We start from the raw sequence: 23,170 nt of genomic DNA, 5'->3' as shown, positions 1-23,170 counted from the left end.
CTGTTCTCTGGCACCCCCTGGCGTTATTCCACTACGTCCTGGTAGTAGGTGATCAGCTGGTCGGGTTTGCGCAGTTCCTTGCGTAAGAGCTCCCTACCCGCAGCATGCAAAATGTATTCTCTGTCACAACACTCCCTGCTGTAAGCACAGAGTGTGTGTGATTCACCCCCTCCCCCTGTGCTCATAGCTCACAGCTGATCTCCGGGTGAGATACCCCCTCCCAATGCGCTCACAGCTCACCTCTGGGTCAGAAAACCCCCTCCTCCTCTGCTCATAGCTCTCAGTTGATCTCCGGATGAGATACCCCCTCCCCCTGAGCTCATAGCTAATCTCCGGGTGAGATACCCCCTCCCCCTGTGCTCACTGCTGATCTCCGGGTGAGACATGGCCTCCCTCTGCACTCACAGCTCATCTCCGAGTGAGATACCCCCTCCCCCTGCACTCACTGCTGATCTCTAGGTGAGATACTCCCCTGCCCTCACAGCTCATCTCCGAGTGAGATACTCCCCTGCCCTCACAGCTCATCTCCGAGTGAGATACTCCCCTGCCCTCACAGCTCATCTCCGAGTGAGATACTCCCGTGCCCTCACAGCTCATCTCCGAGTGAGATACTTCCCTGTCCTCACAGCTCATCTCCGAGTGAGATATTTCCCTGCCCTCACAGCTCATCTCCGAGTGAGATACTCCCCTGCCCTCACAGCTCATCTCCGAGTGAGATACTCCCCTGCCCTCACAGCTCATCTCCGAGTGAGATACTCCCCTGCCCTCACAGCTCATCTCCGAGTGAGATACTCCCCTGCCCTCACAGCTCATCTCCGAGTGAGATACTCCCCTGCCCTCACAGCTCATCTCCGAGTGAGATACTCCCCTGCCCTCACAGCTCATCTCCGAGTGAGATACTCCCCTGCCCTCACAGCTCATCTCCGAGTGAGATACTCCCCTGCCCTCACAGCTCATCTCCGAGTGAGATACTCCCCTGCCCTCACAGCTCATCTCCGAGTGAGATACTCCCCTGCCCTCACAGCTCATCTCCGAGTGAGATACTCCCCTGCCCTCATAGTTACATAGTTACATAGTTTATAAGGCCGAAAAAAGACAAGCGTCCATCCAGTTCAGCCTATTTCTTGTGCACTGCAGCTATTCCGCAGCGTTGATCCAGGGGAAGGCAACAAAAAACCATGAGGTATAGGCCAATTTACATCACTGAGGAAAAATTCACTTCCCGACACCAATCTGGCAGTAAGATTAAATCCCTGGATTAATTAACTAAGCATAAGATGTAATTTTATTGTTCTCAAGAAAGGCGTCCAGGCCTCTCTTGAACTCTTTAAGTGAGTTGGACATCACCACTTCCTCTCCCAGAGAGTTCCAGAGTCTCACGGCTCTGACCGTAAAGAATCCCCTTTTATGCTGGTGCAGGAACCTCCTTTCCTCCAGACGCATAGTGTGCCCCCTCGTCTTTGTCACCATCCTTGGTACTTGGTATAAACAGGTCATGGGAGAGATCTCTGTACTGCCCCCTGATGTATTTATACATGTTTATGAGGTCTCCCCAAAGCCTTCTCTTTTCCAATGTAAATAGGCCTAATTTTGACAACCTCTCTGGGTATTCTAGTCCCTCCATTCCCTTTATTACCTTAGTCGCCCTCCTTTGTACCCTCTCTAGCTCCAATATGTCTTTCCTGAGCACCGGAGCCCAGAACTGTGCACAATATTCTAAGTGCGGCCTTACCAGCGCTTTATACAGAGGAAGAACAATGTTCTCATCATATGCCCCTATTCCTCTTCTGATGCATGCCATGACTCTTTTTGCCTTCTCAGCTGCTGCCTGACACTGGGCACTCCAATTTAATTTGCTGTTAACCAAGACGCCCAGGTCCTTCTCCATGTCAGATTTCCCCAACGGTTTCCCATTTAATATGTATGGGTGACTGCTGTTTTTCTTTCCCATGTGCATGACCTTACATTTATCGGCATTGAACCCCATTTGCCATTTTTTGGCCCAACTCCCCAATTTATCTAAATCCTCCTGTAGCTGTGCCCTGTCCTCATCTGTATTAACTACTTTACAAAGTTTAGTATCATCTGCAAATATTGCTATTTTACTATGCAACCCTTCCACTAGATCATTAATAAATATATTAAATAATATAGGGCCCAAGACAGACCCTTGAGGCACCCCGCTAGTAACCCTGACACACCCTGAGCTTACTCCATTGATAACCACCCTCTGCTTTCTATCACTCAGCCAGCTATTTACCCACTTGCACACATTATCCCCCAGACCAAGCATTCTCATTTTATATACCAACCTTTTGTGTGGCACGGTATCAAACGCTTTGGAGAAGTCAAGGTATACACACAGCTTATCTCCGAGTGAGATACTCCCCTGCCCTCACAGCTCATCTCCGAGTGAGATACTCCCCTGCCCTCATAGCTCATCTCCGAGTGAGATACTCCACTGCCCTCTCAGCTCATCTCCGAGTGAGATACTCCCCTGCCCTCACAGCTTATCTCCGAGTGAGATACTCCCCTGCCCTCACAGCTCATCTCCGAGTGAGATACTTCCCTGCCCTCATAGCTCATCTCCGAGTGAGATACTCCCCTGCCCTCACAGCTCATCTCCGAGTGAGATACTTCCCTGCCCTCACAGCTCATCTCCGAGTGAGATACTCCACTGCCCTCACAGCTTATCTCCGAGTGAGATACTCCCCTGCCCTCACAGCTCATCTCCGAGTGAGATACTCCCCTGCCCTCATAGCTCATCTCCGAGTGAGATACTCCACTGCCCTCTCAGCTCATCTCCGAGTGAGAAACTCCCCTGCCTTCACAGCTCATCTCCGAGTGAGATACTTCCCTGCCCTCACAGCTCATCTCCGAGTGAGATACTCCACTGCCCTCACAGCTCATCTCTGAGTGAGATACTTCCCTGCCCTCACAGCTCATCTCCGAGTGAGTTACTCCCCTGCCCTCACAGCTCATCTCCGAGTGAGATACTCCACTGCCCTCTCAGCTCATCTCCGAGTGAGATACTCCCCTGCCCTCACAGCTCATCTCCGAGTGAGATACTCCCCTGCCCTCACAGCTCATCTCCGAGTGAGATACTCCCCTGCCCTCACAGCTCATCTCCGAGTGAGATACTCCCCTGCCCTCACAGCTCATCTCCGAGTGAGATACTCCCCTGCCCTCATAGCTCATCTCCGAGTGAGTTACTCCCCTGCCCTCACAGCTCATCTCCGAGTGAGATACTCCACTGCCCTCACAGCTCATCTCCGAGTGAGATACTCCCCTGCCCTCATAGCTCATCTCCGAGTGAGATACTCCACTGCCCTCACAGCTCATCTCCGAGTGAGATACTTCCCTGCCCTCACAGCTCATCTCCGAGTGAGATACTCCCCTGCCCTCACAGCTCATCTCCGAGTGAGATACTCCCCTGCCCTCACAGCTCATCTCCCAGTGACATACTCCCCTGCCCTCACAGCTCATCTCCCAGTGAGATACTCCCCTGCCCTCACAGCTCATCTCCCAGTGAGATACTCCCCTGCCCTCACAGCTCATCTCCGAGTGAGTTACTCCCCTGCCCTCACAGCTCATCTCCGAGTGAGATACTCCCCTGCCCTCACAGCTCATCTCCGAGTGAGATATTCCCCTGCCCTCACAGCTCATCTCCGAGTGAGATACTCCCCTACCCTCACAGCTCATCTCCGAGAGAGATACTCCCCTGCCCTCATAGCTCATCTCCGAGTGAGATACTCCACTGCCCTCTCAGCTCATCTCCGAGTGAGAAACTCCCCTGCCCTCACAGCTCATCTCCGAGTGAGATACTTCCCTGCCCTCACAGCTCATCTCCGAGTGAGATACTCCACTGCCCTCACAGCTCATCTCTGAGTGAGATACTTCCCTGCCCTCACAGCTCATCTCCGAGTGAGTTACTCCCCTGCCCTCACAGCTCTTCTCCGAGTGAGATACTCCACTGCCCTCTCAGCTCATCTCTGAGTGAGATAAACCCTTTCCCTGCGCTCACTGCTGATCTCCGGGTGAGATACCCCCTCCTCCTGCGCTCACTGCTGATCTCCGGGTGAGACACCCCCTCCTCCTGCGCTCACTGCTGATCTCCGGGTGAGACACAGCCTCCCCCTGCACTCACAGCTCATCTCAGAGTGAGATTCCCCCTGCACTCACTGCTGATCTCTAGGTGAGATACTCCCCTGCACTCACAGCTCATCTCCAGGTGAGACACCTCCTCCCCCTGCCCTCACAGCTCATCTCAGAGTGAGATTCCCCCTGCGCTCACTGCTGATCTCTAGGTGAGATACTCCCCTGCACTCACAGCTCATCTCCGGGTGAGACACCTCCTCCCCCTGTGCTCACAGCTCAGCTCTGGATAAGATCATCTGCTTCACAGACTAAGCATGGGAAGTGTTTCCCTGCTATCGGGCTCTCAAGTCTGTGAAGCAGATGATCTCACCCGGAGATGAGCTGTGAGCGCAGGGGGAGAGGGTGTCTAACCTGGAGATGAGCTATGAGCTGTGAGCACAATGGGAGGGAGTATCTCACCTGGAGATCATCTGTGAACACAGGGGAGGAGGTATCTCACCCGTTGATCAGCTGTGAGTGCAGGGGGAGGGAGTGTCTCACCCCGAGATCTGCTATGAAGCAGGGGGAGGAGGTGTCCCACCTGGAGATCAGCTATGAGCACAGGGGGAGGGGGTGAATGACAGACACTCTGTGCTTACAGCAGGGGGCCTTGTGACCAAGAGTACATGGTGCATAACAATAGAGAACAAATGGAAGTCAGCTCACCCTCCAGGGATTTCAGTGTGTTGAAGCCAGGAACAACCTGTGGTCGAAGTGAAAAATTCCATTAAGTCAAATTCCATTCAGCTAATATGTTACTTTAGACCCAAATTTTAGCCTGCACAATTTATTATGTAATTTCTCCTAAACGCAGCATTGCCCCATACATAGCAGACACTAATATTTTCTAGCTATATACAGTACATAGCATTAAGGGTAAACAATTAAAGCGGTTGTGCCACCATAAAGAATACAGTAAACCAACCAGAAAAGGTGGAAATAAATAGTTTTGTAATTTACAGTGATTCAAAATTATGCTTCATTCAAAAGTTACCAAGCTTTTACTTTTATGAATGCTGCTCTCTGGCGCCCCCTGGCGTTATTCCATTACGTCCTGGTAGTGGGTGATCAGCTGGTCGGGTTTGGGCAGTTCCTGTCATAAGAGCTCCCAACCGGCAGTCTGCACAATGTATTGCAAGAAAAGAAATGAAAAATTCCATCTCCAAAAAAGTTGTATTAAAAAATTCCAAGTTGTTATTACATCATTTTAACATCTGATGAGGTCACAAGGTACATGGGGATTCACATAGCAACGCGTTTCCAATGCCAACCACCGTTCTTTGTCAAGCTACTATGACATGGTTCTGTGATCTTTTAAATATTTCCGAAACCAATTACAAGTAATACACCGATTACATGACCAATGAGATCACACCCATATTAAAAAAAAACTCTTAACAACACACCCCAATAAGAACAAGTAGAGACAAATACAGTCATGGCCAAAAGTATTGAGAATGAGACAAATAGTAATTTTTCCAAAGTTTACTGCTTCATTTTTTGTAATGGCAATTTGCATATACTCCTGAATGTCAAAGAGTGATCAGCTTAACAGCAATTACTGTACTTGCAAAGTCAATATTTGCCCAGAAAATGAACTTTAACCCCCAAAACACATTTCAACATCAGTGCAGTCCTGCCTTAAAAGGAGCAGCTAACATCGTTTTAGTGATTGATCCATTAACACAGGTGTGGGTGTTGATGAGGACAGGGCCGGCGATCAATCAGTCATGATTAAGTAAGAATGACATCACTGGACACTTTAAAAGGAGGCTGGTTCTTGGTATCATTGTTTCTCTTCAGTTAACCATGGTTATCTCTAAAGAAACATGTGCAGCCATCATTGCACTGCACAAAAATGACCTAACAGGGAAGAGTATCGCAGCTACAAAGATTGCACCTCAGTCAACAATCTATCGCATCATCAAGAACTTCAAGGAGAGAGCTTCCATTGTTGTCAAAAAGGCTCCAGGGCGCCCAAGAAAGACCATCAAGCGCCAGGACCGTATCTTAAAACTGTTTCAGCTGTGGGATCTGACTACCAGCAGTGCCGAGCTTGCTCAGGAATGGCAGCAGGCTGGTGTGAGTGCTTCTGCACGCACTGTGAGGCGGAGACTCTTTGAGCAAGTGCTGGTTTCAAGGAGGGCAGCAAAGAAGCCACTTCTCTCCAGAAAAAACATCAGGGACCGACTGATATTCTGAAAAAGGTACAGGGAGTGGACTGCTGAGGACTGGGGCAAAGTCATTTTCTCTGATGAATCCCCTTTTCGATTGTTTGGGACATCTGGAAAACAGCTTATTCGGAGAAGAAGAGGTGAGCGCTACCACCAGTCTTGTCTCATGCCAACTGTAAAGCATCCTGAAACCATTCATGTGTGGGGTTGCTTCTCAGCCAAGGGAATCGGCTCACTCACAGTCTTGCCTAAAAACACAGAAATGAAAAAAGAATGGTACCAGAATGTCCTCCAAGAACAACTACTCCCAACCGTCCAAGAGCAGTTTGGCGCCCAACAATGCCTTTTCCAGCATGATGGAGCACCTTGCCATAAAGCAAAGGTGATAACTAAATGACTCATGGAACAAAACATAGAGATTTTGGGTCCATGGCCTGGAAACTCCCCAGATCTTAATCCCATTGAGAACTTGTGGTCAATCATCAAGTTACGGGTGGACAAACAAAAACCAACAAATTCTGGCAAAATGCAAGCATTGATTATGCAAGAATGGACTGCTATCAGTCAGGATTTGGTCCAAAAGTTGATTGAGAGCATGCCAGGGAGAATTACAGAGGTCTTGAAGAAGAAGGGGCAACACTGCAAATATTGACTTGCTGCATTAACTCATTCTAACTGTCAATGTAACCTATTGGTACTCATAATATGATTGCAATTATATTTCTGTATGTGATATAAACATCAGACAAACACTAATAAAAACCAGAGGCCAGCAGATCATGTGAAAATATAATTTTGGTGTCATTCTCAAAACTTTTGGCCATGACTGTACATAGAAAGTTACATATCAAATACACTGCTCAAAAAATAAAGGGAACACTTAAACAACAGAATATAACTCCAAGTAAATCAAACTTCTGTGAAATCAAACTGTCCACTTAGGAAGCAACACTGATTGACAATCAATTTCACATGCTGTTTTGCAAATGGAATAGACAATAGATGAAAATGATTGTCAATTTTCAAGACACCCTCAATAAAGGAGTGGTTCTGCAGGTGGGGAGCACAGACCATATCTCAGTACCAATGCTTTCTGGCTGATGTTTTGGTCACTTTTGAATGTTGGTTGTACTTTCATACTTGTGGTAGCATGAGACGGACTCGACAACCCACAGAAGTTGCTCAGGTAGTGCAGCTCATTCTGGATGGCACATCAATGCAAGCTGTGGCAAGAAGGTTTGCTGTGTCTGTCACTGTAGTGTCCAGAGGCTGTAGGCACTACCAGGAGACAGGCCAGTACAAAAGGAGACGTGGAGAGGGCCGTAGGAGGGCAATAACCCAGCAGCAGGACCGCTACCTCCGCCTTTGTGCAAGGAGGAACAGGAGGAGCACTGCCAGAGCCGTGCAAAATGACCTCCAGCAGGTCACAAATGTGCATGTGTCTGCACAATCGGTTGGAAACCGACTCCATGAGGGTGGTATGATGGTCTGACGTCCACAGATGGGGGTTGTGCTCACAGCCCAACACCGTGCAGGACGCTTGGCATTTGCCACATAACACCAGGATTGGCAAAGTCGCCACTGGCACCCTGGGCCTACTTCTGAGGCATCTGTCTGTACAATGAAAGTTTCCTTGAAGTTGGGGCTGATGAGGACCGGCTGTCCATACAGGGCCAACTTCATGGACTGAAAGGCTTCTTCTGCCTGAAGGTTCGACTGAACCATTACTGATTTTTTTCCTTTCAAGAGATCGGTCAGGGCCGCCGTTCTCCCAGCAAAATTAGGTATAAACCAGCGGTAATACCCAAGGATGTCAAGGAACGCCCTCACCTGCTGTGTACTTGACGGTTTAGGCCAATTTTTTATGGCCTCAACTTTATTGATTTGGGGCTTGATAACTCCTCGGCCAATCACATACCCCAAATATCGGGCTTCCTCTAGCCCTATCGCACATTTTTTCGGGTTTGCCGTTAACTCCGCTGCTCTGAGAGAATCCAGCACTGCTTGTACCTGGGATAGATGCGTATGCCAGTCGGTGCTAAAGATGATAATATCATCTAGATATGCGGAGGCGTACTCCTGATGAGACTTGAGCACTATGTCCATCAACCTCTGGAATGTAGCCAGGGCCCCATGTAACCCAAAAGGTAAGACCGCATAGTGATATAGACCCTCCGGAGTTATGAAGGCGGTCTTTTCCTCCTCCGATTTCGTGAGAGGTACCTGCCAGTAACCCTTGGTGAGATCGAGCGTGGTAAAGTACTGGGCCTACCCCAGTCTCTCAATCAGCTCATCCACCCTGGGCATTGGATAAAGGTCAATCTTCGACACTTCATTTAGTTTTCGGAAATCGTTACGGAAGCGTAACGATCCGTCTGGTTTCGTAATCAGTACGATGGGGCTAGCCCACTCCGTCATTTCTCGATGACGCCTAACTGGAGCATCTGTTTTACCTCAGCCGTGATGGCTTGCCTCTGGGCTTCGGGTACCCGGTACGGTCTCATTCGCACCCTTACCCCAGGTTCGGTGACAATGTCATGTTGGAGAACTGTAGTCCTACCCGGTAGCTCTGAGAACACGTCGGTATTCTGCTGCACCAGTGAGCGAGCCGCCCGTCGCTGCTGTTTAGTGAGAGAATCACTTATCCTGACCTCTCCCCGGACGCATCCCTGGTTGAAGGTAGAGAACTCTCTGGTGATATGCCCGGAGTGATGTCTGTAACTAACCACTCTCGATCTTTCCAAGGTTTTCGCAGGTTTACATGATAAAGCTGCTCCCGTTTCCTCCTTCCGGGCTGATACACCGGTAATTTATCTCCCCCACCTTTTCTCGAACCTCATATGGCCCTTGCCACTTGGCCATGAGCTTACTCTCGGCTGTGGGTACAAGTACTAACACCCAATCGCCCTTGTTAAAAGACCTGACTCTGGCTATTTTAATATATGTGCACCTCTGGGCTGCCTGGGCATCTAACAAATGTTCTTTCACGATGGGCATGACCGCCGCGATCCGGTCCTGCATGCTAGCCACGTGTTCAGTTATACTCCTATGTGGAGTCGGCTCTTGTTCCCACGTCTCTTTGGCTACGTCCAACAGACCTCTAGGGTGTCTGCCGTACAATAACTCAAAGGGAGAGAACCCTGTGGAAGCCTGGGGTACCTCACGGATGGCGAACATCAAATAGGGTAGCAACATGTCCCAATCCCTTCCGTCCTTAGAAACCACCTTTTTTAACATGAACTTGAGGGTTTTATTGAACCGTTCTACTAGCCCGTCGGTTTGAGGTTGGTACACCGAGGTGCGCAATTGTTTAATTTTTAGCAGTTTGCACAGTTCCCTTGTCATTTTGGACATAAAAGTGGTCCCCTGATCCATCAGGATCTCCTTAGGTAGTCCAAGGCGACAGAACATAGCAAACAGCTCCTGTGCAATTTGTTATGCCGAGGTGTTGCATAGCGGTATAGCCTCCGGGCACCGGGTGGCACAGTCAACGACCACCAGTATATGTTGGTGGCCACGAGCGGATTTTACAATGGACCCTACCAAGTCCATTGCAATCCGTTCAAAAGGTACCTCTATTACTGGCAGGGGTACCAATGAGCTACGGAAACTTGCGGTGGGTGTGGTCAACTGACTCACTGCTGATCTCTAGGTGAGATACTCCCCTGCACTCACAGCTCATCTCCAGGTGAGACACCTCCTCCCCCTGTGCTCACAGCTCAGCTCTGGATGAGATCATCTGCTTCACAGACTAAGCATGGGAAGTGTTTCCCTGCTATCGGGCTCTCAAGTCTGTGAAGCAGATGATCTCACCCGGAGATGAGCTGTGAGCGCAGGGGGAGAGGGTGTCTAACCTGGAGATGAGCTATGAGCTGTGAGCACAATGGGAGGGAGTATCTCACCTGGAGATCATCTGTGAACACAGGGGGGAGGTATCTCACCCGTTGATCAGCTGTGAGTGCAGGGGGGGGGGGAGTGTCTCACCCCGAGATCAGCTATGAAGCAGGGGGAGGAGGTGTCCCACCTGGAGATCAGCTATGAGCACAGGGGGAGGGGGTGAATGACAGACACTCTGTGCTTACAGCAGGGGGCCTTGTGACCAAGAGTACATGGTGCATAACAATAGAGAACAAATGGAAGTCAGCTCACCCTCCAGGGATTTCAGTGTGTTGAAGCCAGGAACAACGTGTGGTCACACTTGGAATCAATGCAAAAAAAGAAGTGAAAAATTCCATTAAGTCAAATTCCATTCAGCTAATATGTTACTTTAGACCCAAATTTTAGCCTGCACAATTTATTATGTAATTTCTCCTAAACGCAGCATTGCCCCATACATAGCAGACACTAATATTTTCTAGCTATATACAGTACATAGCATTAAGGGTAAACAATTAAAGCGGTTGTGCCACCATAAAGAATACAGTAAACCAACCAGAAAAGGTGGAAATAAATAGTTTTGTAATTTACAGTGATTCAAAATTATGCTTCATTCAAAAGTTACCAAGCTTTTACTTTTATGAATGCTGCTCTCTGGCGCCCCCTGGCGTTATTCCATTACGTCCTGGTAGTGGGTGATCAGCTGGTCGGGTTTGGGCAGTTCCTGTCATAAGAGCTCCCAACCGGCAGTCTGCACAATGTATTGCAAGAAAAGAAATGAAAAATTCCATCTCCAAAAACGTTGTATTAAAAAATTCCAAGTTGTTATTACATCATTTTAAAATCTGATGAGGTCACAAGGTACATGGGGATTCACATAGCAACGCGTTTCCAATGCCAACCACCTTTCTTTGTCAAGCTACTATGACATGGTTCTGTGATCTTTTAAATATTTCCGAAACCAATTACAAGTAATACACCGATTACATGACCAATGAGATCACACCCATATTAAAAAAAAACTCTTAACAACAAACCCCAATAAGAACAAGTAGAGACAAATACATAGAAAGTTACATATCAAATACACTGCTCAAAAAATAAAGGGAACACTTAAACAACAGAATATAACTCCAAGTAAATCAAACTTCTGTGAAATCAAACTGTCCACTTAGGAAGCAACACTGATTGACAATCAATTTCATATGCTGTTTTGCAAATGGAATAGACAATAGATGAAAATGATTGTCAATTTTCAAGACACCCTCAATAAAGGAGTGGTTCTGCAGGTGGGGAGCACAGACCATATCTCAGTACCAATGCTTTCTGGCTGATGTTTTGGTCACTTTTGAATGTTGGTTGTACTTTCATACTTGTGGTAGCATGAGACGGACTCGACAACCCACAGAAGTTGCTCAGGTAGTGCAGCTCATTCTGGATGGCACATCAATGCAAGCTGTGGCAAGAAGGTTTGCTGTGTCTGTCACCGTAGTGTCCAGAGGCTGGAGGCACTACCAGGAGACAGGCCAGTACAAAAGGAGACGTGGAGAGGGCCGTAGGAGGGCAACAACCCAGCAGCAGGACCGCTACCTCCGCCTTTGTGCAAGGAGGAACAGGAGGAGCACTGCCAGAGCCGTGCAAAATGACCTCCAGCAGGTCACAAATGTGCATGTGTCTGCACAATCGGTTGGAAACCGACTCCATGAGGGTGGTATGATGGTCTGACGTCCACAGATGGGGGTTGTGCTCACAGCCCAACACCGTGCAGGACGCTTGGCATTTGCCACATAACACCAGGATTGGCAAAGTCGCCACTGGCACCCTGGGCCTACTTCTGAGGCATCTGTCTGTACAATGAAAGTTTCCTTGAAGTTGGGGCTGATGAGGACCGGCTGTCCATACAGGGCCAACTTCATGGACTGAAAGGCTTCTTCTGCCTGAAGGTTCGACTGAACCATTACTGATTTTTTTCCTTTCAAGAGATCGGTCAGGGCCGCCGTTCTCCCAGCAAAATTAGGTATAAACCAGCGGTAATACCCAAGGATGTCAAGGAACGCCCTCACCTGCTGTGTACTTGACGGTTTAGGCCAATTTTTTATGGCCTCAACTTTATTGATTTGGGGCTTGATAACTCCTCGGCCAATCACATACCCCAAATATCGGGCTTCCTCTAGCCCTATCGCACATTTTTTCGGGTTTGCCGTTAACTCCGCTGCTCTGAGAGAATCCAGCACTGCTTGTACCTGGGATAGATGCGTATGCCAGTCGGTGCTAAAGATGATAATATCATCTAGATATGCGGAGGCGTACTCCTGATGAGACTTGAGCACTATGTCCATCAACCTCTGGAATGTAGCCAGGGCCCCATGTAACCCAAAAGGTAAGACCGCATAGTGATATAGACCCTCCGGAGTTATGAAGGCGGTCTTTTCCTCCTCCGATTTCGTGAGAGGTACCTGCCAGTAACCCTTGGTGAGATCGAGCGTGGTAAAGTACTGGGCCTACCCCAGTCTCTCAATCAGCTCATCCACCCTGGGCATTGGATAAAGGTCAATCTTCGACACTTCATTTAGTTTTCGGAAATCGTTACGGAAGCGTAACGATCCGTCTGGTTTTGTAATCAGTACGATGGGGCTAGCCCACTCCGTCATTTCTCAATGACGCCTAACTGGAGCATCTGTTTTGCCTCAGCCGTGATGGCTTGCCTCCGGGCTTCGGGTACCCGGTACGGTCTCATTCGCACCCTTACCCCAGGTTCGGTGACAATGTCATGTTGGAGAACTGTAGTCCTACCCGGTAGCTCTGAGAACACGTCGGTATTCTGCTGCACCAGTGAGCGAGCCGCCCGTCGCTGCTGTTTAGTGAGAGCATCACTTATCCTGACCTCTCCCCCGGACGCATCCCTGGCTGAAGGTAGAGAACTCTCTGGTGATATGCCCGGAGTGATGTCTGTAACTAACCACTCTCGATCTTTCCAAGGTTTTCGCAGGTTTACATGATAAAGCTGCTCCCGTTTCCTCCTTCCGGGCTGATACACCGGTAATTTATCTCCCCCACCTTTTCTCGAACCTCATATGGCCCTTGCCACTTGGCCATGAGCTTACTCTCGGCTGTGGGTACAAGTACTAACACCCAATCGCCCTTGTTAAAAGACCTGACTCTGGCTATTTTAATATATGTGCACCTCTGGGCTGCCTGGGCATCTAAAAAATGTTCTTTCACGATGGGCATGACCGCCGCGATCCGGTCCTGCATGCTAGCCACGTGTTCAGTTATACTCCTATGTGGAGTCGGCTCTTGTTCCCACGTCTCTTTGGCTACGTCCAACAGACCTCTAGGGTGTCTGCCGTACAATAACTGAAAGGGAGAGAACCCTGTGGAAGCCTGGGGTACCTCACGGATGGCGAACATCAAATAGGGTAGCAACATGTCCCAATCCCTTCCGTCCTTAGAAACCACCTTTTTTAACATGAACTTGAGGGTTTTATTGAACCGTTCTACTAGCCCGTCGGTTTGAGGTTGGTACACCGAGGTGCGCAGTTGTTTAATTTTTAGCAGTTTGCACAGTTCCCTTGTCATTTTGGACATAAAAGGGGTCCCCTGATCCATCAGGATCTCCTTAGGTAGTCCAAGGCGACAGAACATAGCAAACAGCTCCTGTGCAATTTGTTATGCCGAGGTGTGGCATAGCGGTATAGCCTCCGGGCACCGGGTGGCACAGTCAACGACCACCAGTATATGTTGGTGGCCACGAGCGGATTTTACAATGGACCCTACCAAGTACATTGCAATCCGTTCAAAAGGTACCTCTATTACTGGCAGGGGTACCAATGAGCTACGGAAACTTGTGGTGGGTGTGGTCAACTGACATTCAGGGCAGGATTCACAGTACTTTTGGACCTCCGCGTAAATCCCCAGCCAAAAGAACCGCTGCAAGATACGCTCTTACGTCTTTTTAACCCCCAATTGTCCACCCAGCTGGTGTGTGTGTGCCAACTGCAGACGGTACAACTGAGATACCACTAACTGTTCCACGACCTGGTCCCTGATTTTGTCTACCCTATAGAGCAACTCACTCTTGACTACCATGCGTGTAAATACAGTATCTGCACGGGGCTGTTGAGCTACGCCATTTACCTCTAACACCCTTTCCCGCGAGTCAGAGTGGCATCCTGTAGCTGAACTGTCCCAAACGTGTCCCGGGACACTTCCAGCTCAGGGATCGATGGGGTCTCCTCGACCTCTCCTGCCAGCACCTCTAGGGGAAACCTATCGGGGTCACACTCTGTCCCTAGGTTGGATACCACTACGGCAGGTACCCCTGAATCAGGTTCGTCGGGTACAGCGCCTGTAATACATTTTATCGGGGGAGAGTGGATTTTGTTTTTCCACAGAGTCCAGAACAGGGGCAAGTCTCTTTCCAACACAGTCCCATAGGGAAGAGTTTTTACCACCCCCACCACATGTTTTATGTCTCCACTTGGCTTGGATAAAACTACCTGTGGTTGGGTACTCTCGGAGGTCCCCATGGATGCACACAACCCCCGACAGTCCGTCCACTGAGGTTGTCTCCTGCCACCATCGACCCATGTACCAAAGTCACTAGGCTCCCCGAATCTAGGAGGGCCTCTGTGGGGTACCCATTAACCAGTACCTGGCACAGTTGGGGTTCATTGTCAGGGGGGTCGGCGCTCGCAGTGCAGACAGTCTGGGCGTACATTGAGACCCGGTGGATAATCCCGCAGTCCATGGGTTCCGTAGTTAGGGGGCAGTTAGCAACCACATGTCCCTTCCCCTGACACCGTCAGCACCTAATGGTGGAAGTACTGTTAGGTCTTCTGACTGTTTGGGAGGGAACAGGTCTCCTGCGACTCTCATTTCGGGGTACCCCTTCAGCACGGGTACGGTGCTGACTGTCCTCAGCAGAGGGGCGCGACCCCTTTCCAGATTCCTGAGTTGGCAGGGATCGGCGTGACAGCCGCGAGGGGGCAGAGTCCTGGATAAAGTCCTGAATGGCCGAGTAGCGCTCGATCAGGCTGACCACCTGGTCGAGTGTGCTGGAGTCCCCTTGCCCCAGCCAACTTTGGATAGCGGCTGGCAGAGTCCTCACCAGCCGGTCAACCACCACCCTCTCCACCATCTGGGCTGGAGACAAAGTCTCAGGCTGGAGCAACCTCTTTACCAGCTGCAGGAGGTCATAAGCCTGAGACCGGGCGTGTCGGGTCTCCACATAAGCCTATGAAAATACATGCTGAGCCCTCACGTATGTATTGACTCCCAGTCGGGCAAGGATCTCACCTTTCAGTCTCTGGTCGTCCTGGGCGTCCTCCCGACTGAGGTCGAAGAAGGCCTTTTGGGCATCGCCGACCAGAAACTGAGCCACCACTTCTGCCCACTGGCCATCCGGTAGGTTTTCCCGCTCCTCTGTGCGCTCATAAATGGTCAGGAAGGCTTCCACATCGTCCTCCGGTCCCATCTTCCTCAACGCTGAGCGAACCTTGTCCCTGGCCTCGCGACGTTCCGGGGCTGGTGCCGTCGGCGTCTCCCACAGGGCAGCAATCTGTTGCAGCAACAGTTCTTTGGTTTTTGCTGCTGCTGGTACAGTAGCTGCTGCTGCTGATTATGCTGCTGTTCCAGCTCCTACCTCTGAGACTGCAGCTGCTGCTGCTGGGTAAGTACCAGCTGCTTTAACAGCTCCTCCATTTTGTCCACGGGGTGGGGCTGAAAGGTGGCCGGCCGGATTGTGGTCATGCAGCGGCCAGTGGGGTATGCCTCAGTCACTATGCCCGCATTCTCCACCAAGCTGTAAGGCAGCGGTGTTCACACCGTGCAGTAACTGAGGCAGTGACCCAAGCAAGTCCAATATAAACAGCTTTATTCAGCAACTCACCGGTAAACAGAAAAGTCCTCTGGGATAACACAAGTCCTTAAACAACGGTTGCCATAGGCAATGGCCGCGCCGGGCCACTCAGAGCCTGACAGGTGCAGAGCCTTCCCAGGCGTGGGTTCAGCCACACTCAATCCTGATGAGCTTTCCTGCTATGCTCCTAGCAGGTTCCAACATAGAACCACACTAATCCTTAGTGCAGGGTTTTTAAAGGACCTGTGGCAAGAGCCACTGGAAAACCCGGCTTGGAGGGAGGAGGCCGCCCCACTGCCTTCCTGTAGCCTCCCCCAAGAAATGAAGGCCCTGCCGGGTTTTACTTAATCTGCCTTAGCCAGATAGCCTGACCAGGTCAATGCTCACCTTCATTCCTGCATTGCAGCCGGAGGTGAGCGTGTGACTGCAATGCACTCCAATGGATTTAATAGGTCTCTGTACACATTCTGGGGGATATATCACATCCCTCGTATACAATCCCAGTCACTGCATCATATTGGTTTCAGAAATATTTAAAAGATCACAGAATCATGTCATAGTAGCTTGACAAAGAACGGTGGTTGGCATTGGAAACGCGTTGCTATGTGAATCCCCATGTACCTTGTGACCTCATCAGATTTTAAAATGATGTAATAACAACTTGGAATTTTTTAATACAACGTTTTTGGAGATGGAATTTTTCATTTCTTTTCTTGCAATACATTGTGCAGACTGCCGGTTGGGAGCTCTTATGACAGGAACTGCCCAAACCCGACCAGCTGATCACCCACTACCAGGATGTAATGGAATAACGCCAGGGGGCGCCAGAGAGCAGCATTCATAAAAGTAAAAGCTTGGTAACTTTTGAATGAAGCATAATTTTGAATCACTGTAAATTACAAAACTATTTATTTCCACCTTTTCTGGTTGGTTAACTGTATTCTTTATGGTGGCACAACCGCTTTAATTGTTTACCCTTAATGCTATGTACTGTATATAGCTAGAAAATATTAGTGTCTGCTATGTATGGGGCAATGCTGCGTTTAGGAGAAATTACATAATAAATTGTGCAGGCTAAAATTTGGGTCTAAAGTAACATATTAGCTAAATGGAATTTGACTTAATGGCATTTTTAATTCTTTCATTCCATTTTGCATTAATTAACCCCTTTATGGACTTGGACATATCCATACACCCAGGTCCCTGGTACTTAAAGGGGTTGTCCACTACTATGTAAAATATGGCAAAGCATTTTTATGTTGAAAAGCTGCTTCTTTGTAATTGCCTCCCTCTTCCTTTTCTGCCTGTGAGTGGCGCTATGACTGACCGCTCACAGGCATCACTTAACCCCCGGCTGCAGCCGGCACTGACATCCGCTGATGTCACGACAAGTCCAGACTGCTGCCGGGGATCTCTCTCTTCCGCGTTCCATGGTGGCTGCTGGGTTGTGTGCGGGGTTATCCCCTCAAGTCATACCCAGCATCCACCACATGCTGTCCCTCTCCCCATTCATTGGGAAAACACGCGGTGGATGCTGGGTGTGACACGGTGGGGTAACCCCGCCTTCAACCCAGAAGCCACCACGGGGACCCCAGCGCTGAGTCACGCCTCAATAAACGGGACGTCAGCGGGGGTTCACGTGCTGCCTGTGAGCGGCCAGTGATAGCGCCGCTCACTGACAGAGGAAGGTAATTATAAAGAAGTTGCTTTTCATTATAAAAACGCTTTGGCATATTTTAAATATTAGTGTACAACCCCTTAAAAGCGCACCTCAGCATAAATCTACCATTAGGTGTAAGAGGACAATGCTGCCAGTTCCCTTTCATCTTGTTTCTGCCGGACATAACGTTTCACAATTACGCTACTTGGAGTCTATTCCTTTGAAAAGGCGAGGTGGCAACAGAATACACAGATTGAAGGAGAGGCAGGCATATGGCCTCAATCCAGAGTATGAACTGTCTTATTGATTAACATATTCCTTTGTTTCCTCTGTGTTATTTAACCAGTGGATTAGCGATATCTGTTGACATAATTTTACTGTTAAATACATACAGTACAGACCAAAAGTTTGGATACACCTCATTTAAAGATTTTTCTGTATTTTCATGACTATGAAAATTGTACATTCACACTGAAGGCATCAAAACTATGAATTAACACATGTGGAATTATATACTTAACAAAAAAGTGTGAAGCAACTGAAAATATGTCTTATATTCTAGGTTCTTCAAAGTAGCCACTTTTTGCTTTGATGACTGCTTTGCACACTCTTGGCATTCTCTTGATGACCTTCAAGTGGTAGTCACCGGAAATGGTCTTCCAACAATCTTGAAGGAGTTCTCAGAGATGCTTAGCACTTGTTGGCCCTTTTGCCTTCACTCTGCGGTCCAGCTCACCCCAAACCATCTTGATTGGGTTCAGGTCTGGTGACTGTGGAGGCCAGGTCATCTGGCGTAGCACCCCTTCACTCTCCTTATTGGTCAAATAGCCCTTACACAGCCTGGAGGTGTGTTTGGGGTCATTATCCTGTTGAAAAATAAATGATGGTCCAACTAAACGCAAACTGGATGGAATAGCATGCCCCTGAAAGATGCTGTGGTAGCCATGCTGGTTCAGTATGCCTTCAATTTTGAATAAATCCCCAACAGTGTCACCAACAAAGCACCCCCACACCATCACACCTCCTCCTCCATAATTCACGGTGGGAACCAGGCATGTAGAGTCCATCCGTTCACCTTTCCTGCGTCGCACAAAGACACAGTGGTTGGAACCTAAGATCTCAAATTGCACTCATCAGACCAAAGCACAGATTTCCACTGGTCTAATGTCCATTCCTTATGTTCTTTAGCCCAAACAAGTCTCTTCTGCTTGTTGCCTGTCCTTATCAGTGGTTTCCTAGCAGCTATTTTACCATGAAGGCCTGCTGCACAAAGTCTTCTCTTAACACTTGTTGTAGAGATGTGTCTGCTGCTAGAACTCTGTGTGGCATTGTCCTGGTCTCTAATCTGAGCTGCTGTTAACCTGCGATTTCTGAGGCTGATGACTCGGATAAACTTATCCTCAGAAGCAGAGGTGACTCTTGGTCTTCCTTTCCTGGGGCGGTCCTCATGTGAGCCAGTTTCTTTGTAGCGCTTGATGGTTTTTGTAACTGCACTTGGGGACACTTTCAAAGTTTTCCCAATTTTTCGCACTGACTGACCTTCAATTCTTAAAGTAATGATGGCCACTCATTTTTCTTTATTTGGCTGCTTTTTTCTTGCCATAATACAAATTCTAACAGTCTATTCAGTAGGACTGTCAGCTGTGTATCCACCTGACTTCTGCACAACACAACTGATGGTCCGAACCCCATTTATAAGGCAATCCCACTTATTAAACCTGACAGGGCACACCTGTGAAGTGAAAACCATTTCCGGTGACTACCTCTTGAAGCTCATCAAGAGAATGCCAAGAGTGTGCAAAGCAGTCATCAAAGCAAAAGGTGGCTACTTTGAAGAACCTAGAATATAAGACATATTTTCAGTTGTTTCACACTTTTTTGTTAAGTATATAATTCCACATGTGTTAATTCATAGTTTTGATGCCTTCAGTGTGAATGTACAATTTTCATAGTCATGAAAATACAGAAAAATCTTTAAATGAGAAGGTGTGTCCAAACTTTTGGTCTGTACTGTAATTTTATGTGTTTCCTACATATATATCCTAATTGTTTTTTTCCCCCTTTTGTCTCCCTTTAGGTCATTTGAACGCTTCACCAGGTATAAAAAAAAACTTACTTTTGGCTCTTACTTTTCTTGTCTATGTTTGCCATCCCATTTCCCCTTTTCTGTATTCTTTCTTTTTCTTTGTTTTATCCTTCTGACTCATTCTACACATCTACCATGCCCTATTTCTTTAATTATGTTGTTCGCGTGTGCGCCGTTTAACCTTGAGTGCTAGATTCATGGTGCTCTTCTTTCAAGTCCTGCTCTATGGTACCATGTTCCCTATGCTCAGACTTTTGAGTAAAATGGTGCTCGCGTGTGCACAGTAGCATCTCTCGGCAACCAAAAGATGCTACTGCACATGCGCGGGCATCCATGTTGGGGATGTAAATTTCACATGGGCAGAGAAATTACACAGGCAGTATGTAAAAGAGTAGGCAGGTCACTGAAAAGACAGTGACCTGTCAGAGGAAAGAGATAGGAATACATGAATACAGAAGCAGAGCACCAGAGCACATACATATCATTATGGCAGCAGAACTGAAACTAAAGATGATAAAAGAACCACTGGACGTATTACAACATCCAAGGTATCATTTTACTCAGTTTAACGGCGCCCACCTGACAGTGTATGTAGTTTTCTAAGCACAATCCTGCTGACAGGTTCACTTTAACAAACTTGGACGTATGGATACCTCATGGCGATAGACATCGATCGGAGCATTTAGAGAGCTTGTATAGGGAGGAAGCCCTCTCTGCCCTTGGATTGGCGCCCCAAAAATCAGAATAGAAAGCGATCAAAAAATGTCATGTGCCTGAGAATGATACCAATAAAATGTCAACTCGTTCCGTAAAACAAGCCCTCACATGACGCTGTTGGACAAAATCTGGAAAAATTATAGCTCTCAAAATATAGTGATGCCAAAAAAAAAGCGTCTTTTAGTGTGTGACAGCTGTCAAACAAAAAGAAAACGATTAAACCTACAATAATCTCCAAGAGGAATATTCTGTCCCCATGGCTGTGCTGTAAATATAGGGTGCTGTGTCTTCACCTTTACTTACAAGGGAGATGGACACAGATAGCTTTAACTCGGCTGCAGGCAGGCACGTTGTAAAGAATTCAGAAGAAGCTTTATTTATCTTGAGAAATCTTGTAAGAATGCATGCATCAACAGCAAGTAAAAATAACTTTTCCTGAGACAGGCTGTAAGCACATGAGCTCCTAATTGTTGCAAGATTGAGAATTAGGAAAGGCTGGAAGAAGAAGGGAGGGGCTAGCTACATCACAGTCACATAAGAGGGAGACAGGGAGAGAGAAGGGACAAACTTCAAGGAAGGTGAACCTTGCAGCAATGCAATCAAACAGTAATACACAGCAACTGTAAAAAGTTCAGTGTATAGTCAGCAAATTTCCCATTCATGGGACGTAACACTCCCCGTCTGAAATCTTTAGATTTTAATGATTCGTTTAATGTGATGTTTTCTGGGAATGTCATGGTAGACCTGAAAGACAAAAGAAAATACACAAGCAAACAACAATAACAGTAATAGTTGTAGTCCAATTTTCCATTGAAGTCTTCAACAGCCGGATAATCCGAGTCCAAAACAGAAACCCATCTTCGGATTGGGGAAGCCGCAATGTGCAAACACTTCCACCAACCTAAGAATCCACTGGGAAAAGTTCAAATGTCCCAACACAGCTGGAAGTATATGGCGGTAGGCTCTCCGTCGTAAGCTGTGTCCTGAAGCAGTGTCTTTCATGTGATGACCTCCTTTTGTAAAAGGAGTAGAAGTTCAGTGACTGGACGAAAGAAAACGCGAGATGACCTTGCCTTCTACCTTACAAGTCTTTCCATCATTGCTTGGTGTAACCTTGGTGATAAGACCCATTGGCCAGTCATTGCGATGAGCTTCTTTATCTTTAAGGAGGATGAGGTCTCCCTCTTGGAGGTTAGGTTTTGCAGTCTGCCATTTGTGACTGGTTTGAAGTAAGTGCAGGTATTCAGCCTTCCAGCGGTGCCAAAAGACATTAGAAAAGTGTTGTACCTGTTTCCACTGACACCTGTAAATGTCTCTGTCCACAAACTTCCCTGGAGGGATTTCAGCATCTCCAACCTTCTGAGTAAGAAGTGTGGCAGGAGTAAGAATCATTGGAGCTTTGGGGTCCGATGATAATGGTACCAATGGTCTTGCATTTATCACAGCAGACACTTCAGCAAGGAAGGTAACCAGGACTTCATGGGTGAGAGGTAGCTTATGATCCAGCAACATCGAATCAAGGATTCCTCGAGCAATGCCAATCATGCGTTCCCAGGATCCTCCCATATGCGATGAATGAGGAGGGTTGAACACCCAAGTGCACCCATTGTCAGTCTAGAAGTTGTCTAACTGTAGTTCCTTGCACGCTCCCACAAAGTTAGTGCCACAGTCAGATCTGAGCTATTTGGCTGGTCCCCAGATAGAAAAGAATCTTCTGAGAGCATTTATGAAGCAAGAGGAATCCATGGATTCAATTACCTCAATGTGAACTGCTTGGATGCTAAGACAGGTGAAAAGCACAGCCCACCACTTACTTTTTGCGGCTCCACCACGGGTCCTTCTTGTAACAACCGACCATGGTCCAAAAACATCTACTCCGACATATGTGCATGGCTGGTCTGTGTTTAGCTGATCTGCTGGGAGATTTGCCATCTGTAGATGTTAGTGTTTTCTTCTTACTTTTTCTCACATAAAGCATTTATGGAGCTCTGAGGAGACACATCTCTTCATCCCCACGATCCAGAGGCCAGCGGACCTTATGATGCCTTCGGTAAACTGTCTGCCTTGGTGCTGCACTTTTTCATGATGGTGATGGAACAATAGCGTAGCATTGTAGTGCCGACCCGGAATGATGATACGATTCTGCTCCTTATTACATAGATCAGACTTCTCTATATGACCATCCACCTTTAACAGTCCGTAATGATCGACCACTGGGTTCAATTCAAGCAGTAAACTGTTCTTGGACAGGCTGGTACCCTTTTGTGATACTGTCGATCTCGTGACCATATTCTTGTTGCACTCACCGCTGAATTGCTCGGCATGTCTGATGTCAGCAACAGTAGGGTATCCTCTACACATGTGCCAGCCACAACACTGATGATTTGTCACTGGCAAAGGAATGAGCGATGTGAACAAGACGAGCTATGGCCCGCACAACAGCTGACCATTTTGAGAAGCTTTCAAAGCAGTGAGATCTTAGTTTTGATTTTGGCATCACAGAAGTGTAGCGAGTAGAGGTGATTGGTCTGATCTCTTTTTCAGACTCCGGTTCCACCAGCTTATAAGTGTTGTTGATGTCCTTTGAACTAGAATCCTTATATAAGAGACTTGGAGGTGACAGCCACATGTTGTCATTGAGCTTAGACGCGGCTGTGAAT

Source organism: Phyllobates terribilis, unplaced genomic scaffold (assembly GCF_046119375.1).
Source record: "Phyllobates terribilis strain yellow unplaced genomic scaffold, ASM4611937v1 Scaffold_1__5_contigs__length_1240528914, whole genome shotgun sequence".
NCBI classification, from domain to species: Eukaryota; Metazoa; Chordata; class Amphibia; order Anura; family Dendrobatidae; genus Phyllobates; species Phyllobates terribilis.
The sequence above is the reverse complement of the archived record's forward strand: the minus strand, read 5'-3'. Positions refer to the sequence as shown.